The sequence below is a fragment of the Rattus norvegicus genome, chromosome 1 (assembly GCF_021556685.1).
Source record: "Rattus norvegicus strain SHRSP/BbbUtx chromosome 1, alternate assembly SHRSP_T2T, whole genome shotgun sequence".
NCBI lineage: Eukaryota > Metazoa > Chordata > Mammalia > Rodentia > Muridae > Rattus > Rattus norvegicus.
The window spans coordinates 267,608,091-267,621,842 of record NC_141534.1 but is presented as its reverse complement, the minus strand read 5'-3'; the positions used below and the strand labels follow the sequence as shown (position 1 = coordinate 267,621,842).

Below are 13,752 nucleotides of genomic sequence, written 5' to 3'. Positions count from 1 at the left end.
ATTGTAGGAGCCTAATGGGCTTTGGACCTTACGGCCATCAGATAAGTCACTTGAGCAAGAGAAGAACGAGGGCAGCCAATGGTTGGGCTCTGGGAGGAGGTGGACCCTGCAGGGAGCGGGTAGTTGGCAAGTGATCAGAAGGCACTAAGTGTGGGTGGACAGTGAAAAGACTGAGTCTTGTATCCTCCTTCATGCTTTTGATAATATGAAGTAAAGTTCAATTCGATGGACCTTCTCTTGTGGGAAGACCAGTTTAAACGCTATACTCACTTTCAGTACTGACGTGTCAGGACCAATGCAGGGATTTGAGCAGGGGGATAGATATGTGGTTAGCTAGGATTATCATCATGTGTATTCATGCATGAGAAGAGCATGAGAGGTCTCTGAGGGGCACACTTGCTGTTACTGACACAGAATCACCACAAGAGGAAGAGGACTTCCCAAACTTCACACTGGGCCTTGTGTCAGTCAAACTGGGCCAAGGCCAGACGCTCGGCACCAGGACTGGTGAGCATTTCCTAGGGACACCAGTTCCTCTCTGAATCCTCACTCCTGACCTCTGCGTGCACCGCCCCTTTCTTCCCCCGACTTCAAGACTCTGAGGACCCTCCTAAATGCAGAAGAACACAGCTGTCACCTATTAAAACCAGGCTGATGTTTAGGTAATACCAGCCCCTCTCTCTCTCACCTGCACACATATGCTACACAAGTGGCTTCAAGTAGAGGAGAGGGAAGGAGAGAGAAGAAAAGAGAAAAGGAAAAAAAATTCCCAAACACCTCCTATTTTTAGGAGACAACTGGAGACCCCAGCAGAATACTGTGCATGTCCTAAGTGACATTCTAAGCTGTGGGGGATAAGGACTTTGCTCGTCTTATCTGTAAACCCATTGTCTAGCTTGGATCTAGCACACAGTAGGGCTTCAGTAAAAAGTTCTTGAAAAAAGATGAACAAGTACCACAGGAGCTGTGAGTGATCCTCAGAGCACAGGCAGTCTGAGCCTGGCTCGTGGGTGCTGCGACCCTTGTGTTGACTCCATAAGCAGATATAGAAATTACCTATTGTGTCAGGCTTCCTTCCCGATGGCAGAGGCACTGCGGTGAGCAGACAAAATTAGCCAGCGCTTCCTGCTAAGAAGCCGACATCCTGGTGGAAGGCTAGACACGAACTAGAACGCCTTAGCATTTGATGGAGTGATTTGCAGTGGTTTGTGTCGTCGAGGTAAATGAAGGCAGGTGAGGGAGACAGGGCCTGGGTGAGCATGGGGAAAGTCAGGAGGCCTTCCAAATGAAGGAAACTGGACTGCTCAGTAGCAAGTCCCTTCAACCCCTGCTCCTTAACAGAAGCTCTGGGGATGGAATCAGGCTGGTGGATGCCATGAAGGGAGTGGGGAGAAAAGGAGATGCCTGGTGAATGCATGGGTGACCCAGGGCTCTTGAGTGTCTTAAACCTTAGTCTGTAGCTTTTCAAAACTTTGCTCACTAGCCCCCAGCCTCAAGAGTATTCTCCAGAAGCCAGTGGCTGTCAGGCAGGGCCATTATGAGGGCTTTGTGGATTGGAAAGATGTCTCAGTGGTTAAGAGCACCTGTCACTGCAGACAACCTGGCTTTGAGTCTCAGTGGGCTGTAAATGAAGGTCTGTAACTTCAGTGCTAGGATACACCAGGACACAGAGACATGTGTGTGAGCAGAACACACATACACAAACAAATGTAAAAAAAAATGGCTACGAAGAAGAGGAAGAAGAGGAAATCTTTGCCTGTACTTAGCCCTTCTGAAATTGTAAGCAATTTTGAGCTATGTGTGCTAAGGGAGTAGGGCTAACGCCTTACTGTGAAAACCAGCTCACACCTGCCTCCAGGATGGAAGCTTGCACCCATATAGCAGCTGCTGGTACTCAGGGGACTTCCTGGAAACTTCCTTGTCAGGCAGCCAAGCTGTCATTCACATGGGGCCACTGGGGAATCCCTAACCAGTCATGTAAAAGCACGTGTCCCTAACTGTGATGCTACGAATATACTATTAACCGGCTGCGATTGCTGTTTGCATGTAAGAGGAGATCCTGCAGGCTGGGGAGTTTGGGTGCCTACAGAATGTGTACCTTAACTGTGGAGAAACTTCTTGGTCGCCATTAGATTCCAGAAGGAATAGCTGGTCCCAGATGACTAAGGCTCACCTATTTACTATTTATAAAGAGCTTGGCTTCCTGGTGTCAGAGTGGACTTCAGTACCAGGAAGCTGCAGAGTTTACAGGAGGCTTTGATCGTCCTTGTGAGGAGCTGAGATAAGAGGAAGAGGGCACTCAGGACACTGGCTTGGAGGGGGAGGAGGCAACCGCATCTGTCTCTCCCCGCTTAGCCTGTCTTGCAGAAGAAGAACATGGACCATGCCTCCTGGACTGTACCCAGGGTCAGGGAGCCTGCCCCACTTTCTGCTGGTGAGAAACAGAGCAAACATCTATTCGCCCCAGCAGAACATAGCCCTGCCTTCTAGGGCGAGGAACAAAGAGACTTTGGGTCCAGCTGTTCTAGCCCCTTGTGAAAATTTTTCTTTTCAAAAACATGAAAGACTGGGTTTTAGCTCTACCCCAGCACGTTTAACGTCGAAGATTGCTCTCTACATGTTTCCAAATTGCCTCTATCTTTATTGTTACTGAATCTCTCGCTAGCCTGTTTCTCAGTTGTGAGCTGTGGAAACAGAACGGGATGGTGGGTGGAACACAGATAGACATCCCTACACAACCAACTTAACTTCACCTCTAGCCCTAGGTCCAGGAGGACTTTGAAGCCACCTCTAGCCCTTCAAGAAGGTGCTCCAGATTGATTAGTCAGGTCTGTCATGATGTCTGAGGAACAGTTAGGCTACCCATTATCATGATGGTTATAATTTGTCTAACCATAAGATTCCGTGACTCTGGGGCAAACATGAGCCAACTGAAGCCCTCTGACCAAGTCCGTCTCACGTTCATACAATGGTATGGCATCATTTTCATAAAGTTTTATTTAGACACAGTCATGCTCACTCGTGCACAACTTTGGGCAGCCTTCACACTGCACGGCAGAACTGAGTAGTCATAAGGCTTAAAATGTTACTGTGTTCTTTGCGCCAAATTTTACCAACCCTGCATAGAGTTGTTTAGAGCACTTATTTATTTATTTTTTTTGAAATTTATTATTTGAGGTTTGTGTGTGTGTGTGTGTGGGGGGTGATGTGTGCATGCGTGCAGGTGCATGCAGAGGCTGGAGAAGAGCACCAGATTCCCCCAGGAGTCAGGTAAGAGGGAGTAAGTCACCTGATGGGGGTTCTGGGATCGGAACTTGAGTCAGTGCAGGAGCAGTAGGCACCCTCATCCCTGGAGTCCTCTCTTCAGCCTCAGCTTTGCAGCGGTTTAGAAAGCACCCATTCCTCTAACGTCTCTGTGCTCCTATAAGCCTCATCCTAATAATAAAGAAAGTAGGTCCCTGTGAGATGTACTCCGCTCAGAGCACTCGTCTTAACTACACAGAGCTGCCCAGGCCATTGCTGCACAGGTCTTCAAACAGAAGGTTTGAGCCCAGCAGGATGATGATACATGCTGGTAAGCCCAGGACTCAGGAGCCAGAGGCAGGGGGATTGCTGTGAGGTTGGGCCCAGCTAGTGCTACATAGTGGGATCCTGTCTAAAAACAAAACAAAACAAAACAACAATGACAACAACAAACCAAAACCAAACAGGGGACTCAAGGTTCTTGCAGAAGAATTTATTTAATTCGTTCTATTTAGGACAAGAAGCTCACAGCAAATATTCAAAAGGAGAAATGGGAAGTTAAGAGAATTGGTCTTATGAGCAAGAAAGGGCACGGACGATACCTGTGACTGGTGAGTTCCGGTGCATGAAGCTGAAAGTCTGCAGCAGCTCAGAGCTTCTGAGAGGCAGATATCAAAGAGAAGGTGACATTTCTTGTCCACTGTGGGAGCTGCTTATGTAGTAGCAAGGTGGAGTAAGAGAAGCAGGTGCACATAGACCACAGAGCAGGAGAGAGGACAGTCAGCAGAGAGCGAGGAAGGAGAGGCCAGGCTGGAGCAGCCCCAGAGTGCACTGCAGTTCCAATACCGTGTCTGTTAGAGTGGTGTGTGTGTGCGTGTGTGTGTGTGTGTGTGTGTATGTGTGTGTGTGTGTGTGTGTGTGTGTGTGTGTGTGTGTACACATATGAGTGGCAGGGAAGGGCTGACTCTTGTCAGCCACTGAACAGGATCAGCCTGAGCAGAATGCTGTATGGTGGACCCAAAGGGGTGGTGCCAAGAGGCTGTCAGTCATCTGTGCTCCTGTAGCCGGGGGTCTCAAGAAGGATCAGAGTGGGGCCTCTTGTGGCTGCTGTGCATCCTAGACTGGACTCTGTGCTAGGACTACAGACTACAGAGATCTGAGGGCCATGCATGGTTTCTATCTCCAGGGAGCTCGTGTTTACTACAGCATTGGAGTTTGGAATAGCAAACGTGCACACCATGCAGGCGAAGAGGTGACAGGCACACTGATTAAAGAAGCATGGTGAGGTTTCGGTCAGATGGCAGGAACCAGGTGTTCAGGGGATTCACAGAAGGACACAAGAGGAAAGCCCTTTGGTTCTCACTGAGTGCCTCTTAAGTACCATCCTGCATGCTAAGTTAAATGACTTCATTGGCCAGCATCTGACTATAAACAAGCCCAGGGCTTTGAAGAATCTATGGTTCTAATGAGTCATTCAAAGCAATCTACAGAGACATGAGTGGATTCCCGTGTGGCTCCTCCCCTCCCACAGTAACCTGGATGGAGTTTAGGGCCTCTTGCATGCTCTGCTTGAAGCTCTTCTTTTGCCTTTCCTAGCTTATGAGGTAGAGCTTCCTAAGTTGCCTAAGCTGGCCCTGAACTCACTCTGTAGCCCAGGTTAGCTTTAAACTGTCAGTCCTCCAGAGAAGCTGGTATTATAGGCCTCTGCCAAGAGGCTTGTCTTCCTGGGGACTCTTAACTTAAATGTAGCTGGCACAAACAGTGGGCAAGCCATTCATTTAGTAACCGTGTATTTTCCAAGTTCTCTCGCACACAGTAAAGTAGTGTTTAGGGATGGTGTCTTTTATTCTCACAAATTATGAAAGAATGAAAAAATAATGCATATAGAAATACATACAGAGAGAATAATATATCCCACTGGGCCTCAAATCACTCACACTCACACCAACAACACGCACGTATCTTCTACCACAGTTTTTGTCCCAGTTTTGGTTTCATGCACACCTCCCTGTCACTATTTGTGTGGTATTTCTCAGGCACCCCTATTTCAATGGTGAATATTATGGTATGGATTTCTGAAAGGTTAAGATGCTGTTTTTCACCCCTAGAATGGACTATCCTGCTGGGAGAAGGAGAAGGTTGAAGCTTGTGCCAGCTATGCATAGCTAAGTTATTCTGCTCAGTGTGAGGACCCACCACCGGCAGCATCTCTCTCCCAAAGACCTTTCCGGTTGTCAGGGCCCCATGAAGTCTCCTGGTGGACAAACTCCCTCCTATCTGACACTGCATCTTTTTCTGAAGGCAACAGAACATACCTGGTTAAAGATGCACATGCATGCACATACGCACAATACACACACACACACACACACACACACACACACACACACACAGAGAGAGAGAGAGAGAGAGAGAGAGAGAGAGGTGTTCTCATAAGGATACTGTCTGTATATGTGTAGACCTAGGTGCCCGAATTATATATTAACATACAAATAATGATTTTGATGGTTCTACAAGTCTTTGAAAGAGGGATGGAAATGAGTGTCAATTTTTAAGAGAGACAGGAAAATGAACTAAGAACTCTTGCAGGGCCAAAGAAGATGCATCACCAGGAGAAGGTTTCAGCCACACAACCCTGAAAGCCCGAGTTTGGTCCCCAGAGTCCATGTAAGAAGCCAGATATGGTGGGACTTTGTTTATAATCACAGCATTCCAGGACAGGAGAATCACCCAGAAGCTTGGGAGCCAGCCAGCCTGGAGTACACAGCACAGGGGAGACCCTGAGTCAGACAAGAGATGGAAGTTGAGAACCATTTCCCCAAAGGATTTGACCTCTGACCTCCACATGTGCGCCAAGGCAAGTGCATGAACAAGCTCCTCTCTCTCTCTCTCTCTCTCTCTCTCTCTCTCTCTCTCTCTCTCTGTGTGTGTGTGTGTGTGTGTGTTTCACACACAGAGATAGATAAATAAGTAAAAAAAAGTTTAAAAGAACTCTTATGGGGACAGCATGGGATAGAAACGAAGATGTCATAGGTTTGAGTCACATGACCTTTAGTTCAAGCTTCGGCTGTCTACTTATGTATTAATGGTGTGAGCACAGGCAAGTTAACAGGCCTCTCGTCCTGCTTTCTCAGTCTCTGATGGCTATGAATTCCTGAGTATCCCATAGAGATTTTACGGATGAAAGCATGGCTAGGAAGCAGTGGTTCAGTACCCACCCCGCGGTAAGTACCAAGAGCTATTGCTTCTCTACCCCAAGATGAACCTCCCAGCCTGCACTGGCCCTGTTCTGATCCTGGAGCTCACTACTGCGTAGGTTCCAAATTTGATTATCTAAAAGCCTATAGAGATAACCCAGAAAAGCAGGGTCCGGGACTAGCCTGAACCACAGCCAGAGAGCTTATCTAACTGATTTTCTTCCTGATAATGTCTAGTCAGATGCCCTTGAATGCTGCAAGTCATGAGGCTAAATAAATAAAAGGATATCAAAAGTTGGCATGACCATGATGCAATAATCCAGGGTTCGGGATCTGTGAGCTGCATGGTGGCTCAAGACCTTTGGTACCCACAACGGCCTGATACCAGTTCTGTCATCTTTAGCCTCAGATGAAAAGCACTTGGCCCTGGAGTCTTGACTTCAAAAGTGGCACCTGTGTCCAGCCCTGGTCACCTGTTCTCCCCTGGTCAGCTCACCCTAATCTCTCCCCATTCAGATATTTCTCCTCCTACTGTCAGGGATTGTTAGTAGAGCTCTGCCAGAAATGTGGATGTTGAGACCAGACAGATGATGAGGGTCTGGGAGGACTCTCTTGCAGCTATGACACTTGCTGTCTTAGCTTGATTTTTTTTTTTTTTTTGACATCTTTCAAGCTGATCAGGCTGTTGATCAAATGACTTCAAGAGTTAGGATACAACATTCTTGGCCACAGGCAAACTGGAAAACTAGCCAGTCTTCCAGTGTAACCTTCCTCACATTCTTTCTGCTTTTTCTCTTGCTCTTTCCCCAGCACCTTCTGACTTCTGTGTTCCAGGATCTCACTGCTATGTAGGAGGTCACCCTCCTTCTCTCTCACCCTAACCTACAGAAACTCACCTACAGCCCCCATGTCTCCTACATGAACAACCAAAACATTCAGGGAGCTGCCCTTAGCCAGCTGCTGGGAGAAGGCAAGCTGGGCCAGCTGCATCCAGGGGTAAGGCACTCACTGTCTTTACATTGCCAAAGGCCCACTGGCTCTGAGTCTTCAGACAAGGCATTTCATCCTCATAGTATCAATCATTTGTTACCTTCTTCACTTTAAAAGAGTCTTTGTTTTTCCTCACCTTGAGCTATGCATGCTAAAATCCAAGGCTGATGCATGACAAGAATAAGGAGATGTTTATGTGTGAGGAGCTGAGGCAGAAAGGACATGGAACTTGTGGTTTCAATTCCTTGATGGGTAGCTTTTGGTAAATCACTCAAACTTTCTGGCTTCCTATGGCCACTTCCCTGAAATGGCAACATGTCCCTTTGTCTTGCTATGGTAAACAGAGGGTGGAACCTGTGAACCAGGGGTTGAGTTTTTGTACCTCTGCTGAGGGAAAAGCCCCTCAGTGGCTGGCTTTCTCATCGGTTCCTTCTCCTCATTCCCATGTGATTTTGAAGGTAAAATGTAGAGAGCACTTGTTTATGAATATCCCACCATCATCATTTGTAGTAGCGAAACATTCTCTATTAGTGTGTAAGCCAATTGCTATGTATTTGTAGAAGGGAAATTTCTCACCAGTAACATGGAAGGACATGGGCTTTGAAAGCAGTACAGTAAGTGAAAGAAGCAATGCATGAAGGGACATGCTATGACATGAAGGGACATGCTATGACATGAAGGGACATGCTATGACATGAAGGGTCATGCTATGACATGAGGGGACATACTATGACTCAAAGGGACATGCTATGACATGAGGGGATATACTATGATTCAAAGGGACATGCTATGACATGAAGGGACATGCTATGACATGAAGGGTCATGCTATGACATGAGGGGACATACTATGACTCAAAGGGACATGCTGTGACATGAGGAGACATACTATGACTCAAAGAGACATGCTATGACATGAAGGGACATGCTATGACATGAGGGGACATACTATGACTCAAAGGGACATGCTATGACACAAAGGGACATGCTATGACATGAAGGGACATGCTATGACATGAAGGGTCATGCTATGACATGAGGGGGCATACTATGACTCAAAGGGACATGCTGTGACATGAGGAGACATACTATGACTCAAAGAGACATGCTATGACATGAAGGGACATGCTATGACATGAGGGGACATACTATGACTCAAAGGGACATGCTATGACACAAAGGGACATGCTATGACATGAAGGGACATGCTATGACTCAAAGGGACATGCTATGACACAAAGGGACATGCTATGACATGAAGGGATATGCTATGACATGAAGGGTCATGCTATGACATGAGGGGACATACTATGACTCAAAGGGACATTCTGTGACATGAGGGGACATACTATGACTCAAAGGGACATGCTATGACACAAAGGGACATGCTATGACATGAAGGGTCATGCTATGACATGAGGGGACATACTATGACTCAAAGGGACATGCTGTGACATGAGGGGACATACTATGACTCAAAGGGACATGCTATGACACAAAGGGACATGCTATGACATGAAGGGTCATGCTATGACACGAGGGGACATACTATGACTCAAAGGGACATTCTGTGACATGAGGGGACATACTATGACTCAAAGGGACATGCTGTGACATGAGGAGACATACTATGACTCAAAGGGACATGCTATGACACAAAGGGACATGCTATGACACAAAGGGACATGCTATGACATGAAGGGTCATGCTATGACATGAGGGGACATACTATGACTCAAAGGGACATTCTGTGACATGAGGGGACATACTATGACTCAAAGGGACATGCTATGACACAAAGGGACATGCTATGACATGAAGGGTCATGCTATGACATGAGGGGACATACTATGACTCAAAGGGACATGCTGTGACATGAGGAGACATACTATGACTCAAAGGGACATGCTATGACATGAAGGAACATGCTATGAGAGGGGACATGTTATGACACAAAGGGATATGCTATGACATGAAGGGACCTATAATAACATGAAGGGACATTTATCACATTAAGGTGACATATAATGGAAGCCTTTATGAAAATGTCTAGGAGAGGAGAGTCCATAGAGAATCCAAGTCTATTAGGGTTGTGTAGTGTACAGCAGCGATTCTTCTGGGGAAAATGGGGACGGGGAGGTTGAAGGGAAGGGAGAGTTATAAGAAGAGATGTCTTTCAACAATTATTTTCTCCCCACTGAAGATAGAACTCAGGGCATCCTGTGTGCGAACAATCTCACTCAGTGCTACCCGCAACTTCCCTAGCTGTTTATCAGTTTTAATATTTCCATGTATTCTTTGAAATTTTGATTCATTTATATGCTAGGAATTCTTATCATACCTATAGAAACCACCTCCTTCCACCAAGCTTTTCTTAACAGTCTTTCAGAAATACGCTAAAGTTCATTCTGTTGACAACTATACAATTCCATGAATACAGCAGAATGTTTTTGAAATAGACACTGTAATTGGGTGTAATACATAGTCTAAGAATTAATCTCAATGAGACATGTGGCACGTGTGTGTGTGTGTGTGTGTGTGTGTGTGTGTGTGTAGATGTCTCAGTGGGTAAACTGCAAGCTGCACAAACATGAGGGCTCAGCTTACACGAGAAATTCAGCACTGTAGGGAGGAGGCAGACCCAGGCAGACCTCGGATGTCCACTGGCCATCCAGTCTGGCCTAGATAGTGAGCACATTGCTGGTGGTAGAGGAAGGTACTAGACTCTGAGATTGACAGGAGGCAGCCAACGGAGGCAAAAAATGGTGTGGTTTCCTGCCCTCATGACACAAGGCACATCACAGGAGACATGAGTTTATTAAAGGGGACCTTAGTGGAAGGGAGCCAAAGTCAGGGCCAGTGACCAGACTTGTTGTGAAGTTGTGTGCTTGTCTAAAGAGCCTCAGTTACTGCCTCCCGTGATGGCCATGAATACAGAGGACGTACATGGTGGATGAATGCCTCCTCACATGGCAAAGGGGTCCTGTTTAAGTTCCTTTCGATGTTCAGCAGTGACGTATCAACATCAGCTAAAGGTTTATGTCTCTATAGGGTTGGGGGAAGTTTCCCTCCATTTTGCTTCTGCAGTCAGGTCATGGGGCTGGCATGATGCGAGGCCATTATGCAATTCCAGGTCAGCTGGGCCCCCAAAACCCATCTCCTCAACGTAAATCTTTAACCTTAGAAGATCAGTGCTACTTTGGGAAAGAATTGTGGATGAAAAGGTCAGGCAGATGGAGATCACTATATACAGGAAAGTTAGCACCAAGAAAAGATGATAGGAGAACCATCTCAAAGGACTGAGTTCAAGTCACCAAGGTGTCCCTGACCCCATCAGCATCACCAACAGGGAGCTGTATAGCCAGTGTCAGAGAGCTTGCCCTCTGTTGACCCCTACATTGCTCAGCCCCACTCAAGTCTCTTTCCTAGCTCCCCAGAGGCAGTGAGAGAGAACTCTTGGCAAAGTAGGCACAGCCAGGCCACGAGCCTAGAGCTCCATGTGACCTCTGGATGCTCAGCGCAGCCACCCTCGTGGAGAATGGGGCTATTGAGCTTCGAGCTTCGCAACCCTCCCCCTCCCCCTGCCCCGTTAGAAAAATCTCTACCAGGCGATGCCAAGAAGACACCCCACCCCCCACTCACCCCTGTGCAGCATCATTAAATTATAACGAGCCCTAAAACTGGCTCCAGAAGCCTGGGTCTGCCTCTTCTCATGCTTTGGAGCTTGCAATTGGCTGACCAAGCTCGGCCTAGCAGGCCTTATCTCTGGCTGTTTATTATTTGATGAAAGAGCCTTCCTCCTCCTCCTCCACTGTTGCAAAACCATCCTGGACTGTTTGCTGCTGCCCGTGGCATTTCTCCGGGGTTACAGCCATGTACCCGAAGACCTCCAGCCTCCAGCTACACGAATAAGCCTCTGGAGGAGCTGCTGAATCACCCCCGCCCCAGGCTGTCTTCTGAAGCTGTCTGGGGATAGCTTTGCTAATCAACTGACTGGAAATAATTCCAGACACCACATCAAGGATACAGGTACTCGAGCAACTGGGACTCGGGGATGAGACATGGGAGTGGGATGTCATGGGAAAGACACAAAGTGGAACCCAGGACAGGTACAGGAAGGTAGAGGAGGCCTCCTAAGGAAGAGCTGAGAGTTGCAGAGACCCCCTCTTGGGAAGGGTAGTTAGTGGCTTGGACGATGTGCAGGTGTGTCTGTAATATAGCTGCTGCATGAGTTTGTTGTTTGCATGAATTTGTTTGTACCCTGAGTCACTTTTCTTGAAGTCTACATACTCCTTAGACATCTGCCATCTGTTGGCATGGCTCGGAGGAGACCCCAGTCGATGGCTTTCACTTGAAACACCACTAAATGTGATTTGCAGATGGGCATGACCTTCAAGTGCTCTGCTGACTGCTAAGAACCCAGATCCTTTGATCCGCACTCAGGTAAAATAAAGGGCCAGAAGAGAGATGCTGGGCTGAGCCCTCTGTGTCCAAGTTAGTTTCCAAGTTTGTCTGTGTCCTGGCTGTTCCTCCTCCATTGGATCCCAGCACAGTGGTGTTTTCTGAGCTAGGGTCCGGTAGGGTGTTCCTATGATTGACAACTTCTACAGATGAGAGCTAGGCTCCATCCTTTGAAAAAATGGCCCGATTGGTAGGTTAGACCTGGAGGTGGCTGAGGAAGAGAGGACATAATGCTAAAACAAGGAAAGTCATTTTGTTTTAGTGACTAAACAGGAAACTTTCCATCTGTGCCACTTTGGGTTTTGTTTGTTTGAGACAGGAATGCTATGCATTCCTGACTGGCCTGGAACTCTATGTAGACAGGCTGGCCTCAGACCCACAGACATCCACTTGCCTCTGCCTCCCATGTGTCACTGTGTCCAGCTACTTTGGGTGTCTTAAGTGCCCCTTTCCCATGAACACCATGGATCAAGGAATGGCCTCACAGTCAGCCTTTCTCTGCCACTATGTTTATTCATGGTTCACCTCTCCTGTTGTCGCAAGATTATCTCTACTTCATTGTCTGTGGTAGAGTATGGCTTCATAGCATGGGGTTCTATATAGATGGAGGTCTTTCCTTGTTCTCTACTCTGTGGGTTCCCCAGGAGCTTCTTTTGTGGGCCCCATTGACCTTTCTGGGAGCAGAAGTCAAGGGTCTGAGAAGCTCATCATATTGAGTCCTAACCCTCTTCATCTGTAAGGAAGGACAAGTGGAGTGGAGGACAAGCCACTGCAGGGATTAGAACTCCGTGCCTGAGTCTTCTCTGTTGTTTGGGACCATTTCCCCATAGCCTCCCTTCCCGTGGCCTGCCTGGCCTGGGTTCTGCTTGTTCTGCTGGCTTTCTCCTTCACACTCGTTCTTCTCTGTCTTGCTAATGCATAGAACTTGAGCCCCATGACCCTCCTCCATAGACATACCGCATCATATTTAATACTGTCCCCTTAAAATCACCCCCACTCTGTCCCCGATCCTGGCTCGGTCAAGTCAAAGGGTTCGGCAGGTTAACCTCTAGCCTCTCTGCAAACAAGTCCGGAGTTATGAACTTCCTGGACTACTCCAGGCTGCCTTGTGATTGCTCCTTTCTGATCCACTGCCAGTGCCAGAATGACAGCGCTGCCAGGGCAGGGAGTAGGTGTGGTGTGACCGCCTGGCCCTGGGGCAACCCAGTTTCTGATGTGCAGCGTTCTCAGTGCTCACAATGTCTAACGTCCGATGGAGGACCTTTCGCTACTTCCTGATACTCCTCCAACATGCCTTTCCCTCACTGACTCAGTCTTCAGGACAAGCTGGGGAGAAACAGGTCAACTCATATAGGGTAGGAGTAGATGTACCGGTGAATTTAGCTGCTTTGCTTTGTGCTCTGGCAGAGCGCGCATGCGCGAGCAGATCTATCTTGGAGCTATCTGGACTCTCGCATGGAAGACACACCCACACACCCTACCCCCCCAACACACCCCCCAACACACACCCTACCCCCCCAACACACCCCCCAACACACACCAGTTAATTTTTAAATGCCTTGGCTAAACCTTCCCCTGCTACACCAGGCCCAATCGGGGAAGTGGCCAGTGGCCCACCCACCCGAATTCTCACATGGCCCTTTGGCTTTCCCTATTGCAGCTCCTGCACTTTATCCCTCTACCCCGAGCCATGGTGATTCTCTGTCTCCTTTTCCCAGTTCCTACCCCAAGCAGATCTAAAGGCCCCAGCCAGTCTCCCTTTGCCTAACCACTGGCCACTGGCCTCGTTATTGATCGATCAAAAAGCAATTGGGGACAAAGACCTTCAGCATTTGGAGACGCAGATAGCCAATTAAATCAAA

The 13,752-nt window shown here is 47.7% G+C and overlaps 1 protein-coding gene across 4 annotated transcripts in view; it reads left to right on the top strand.

Annotated features, from left to right (window-relative positions):
• The first annotated feature begins 11,239 nt into the window (after positions 1–11,239).
• The window catches only part of Gpam (glycerol-3-phosphate acyltransferase, mitochondrial), a 64,032-nt gene continuing 61,519 nt past the window's right edge, over positions 11,240–13,752 (top strand). For 2 of the 4 annotated variants that reach the window (XM_087551729.1, XM_087551726.1), the window contains exon 1: positions 11,240–11,458. The gene's annotated coding sequence lies outside the window, so the exon portion shown is untranslated. 4 annotated transcript variants of the gene reach the window in all.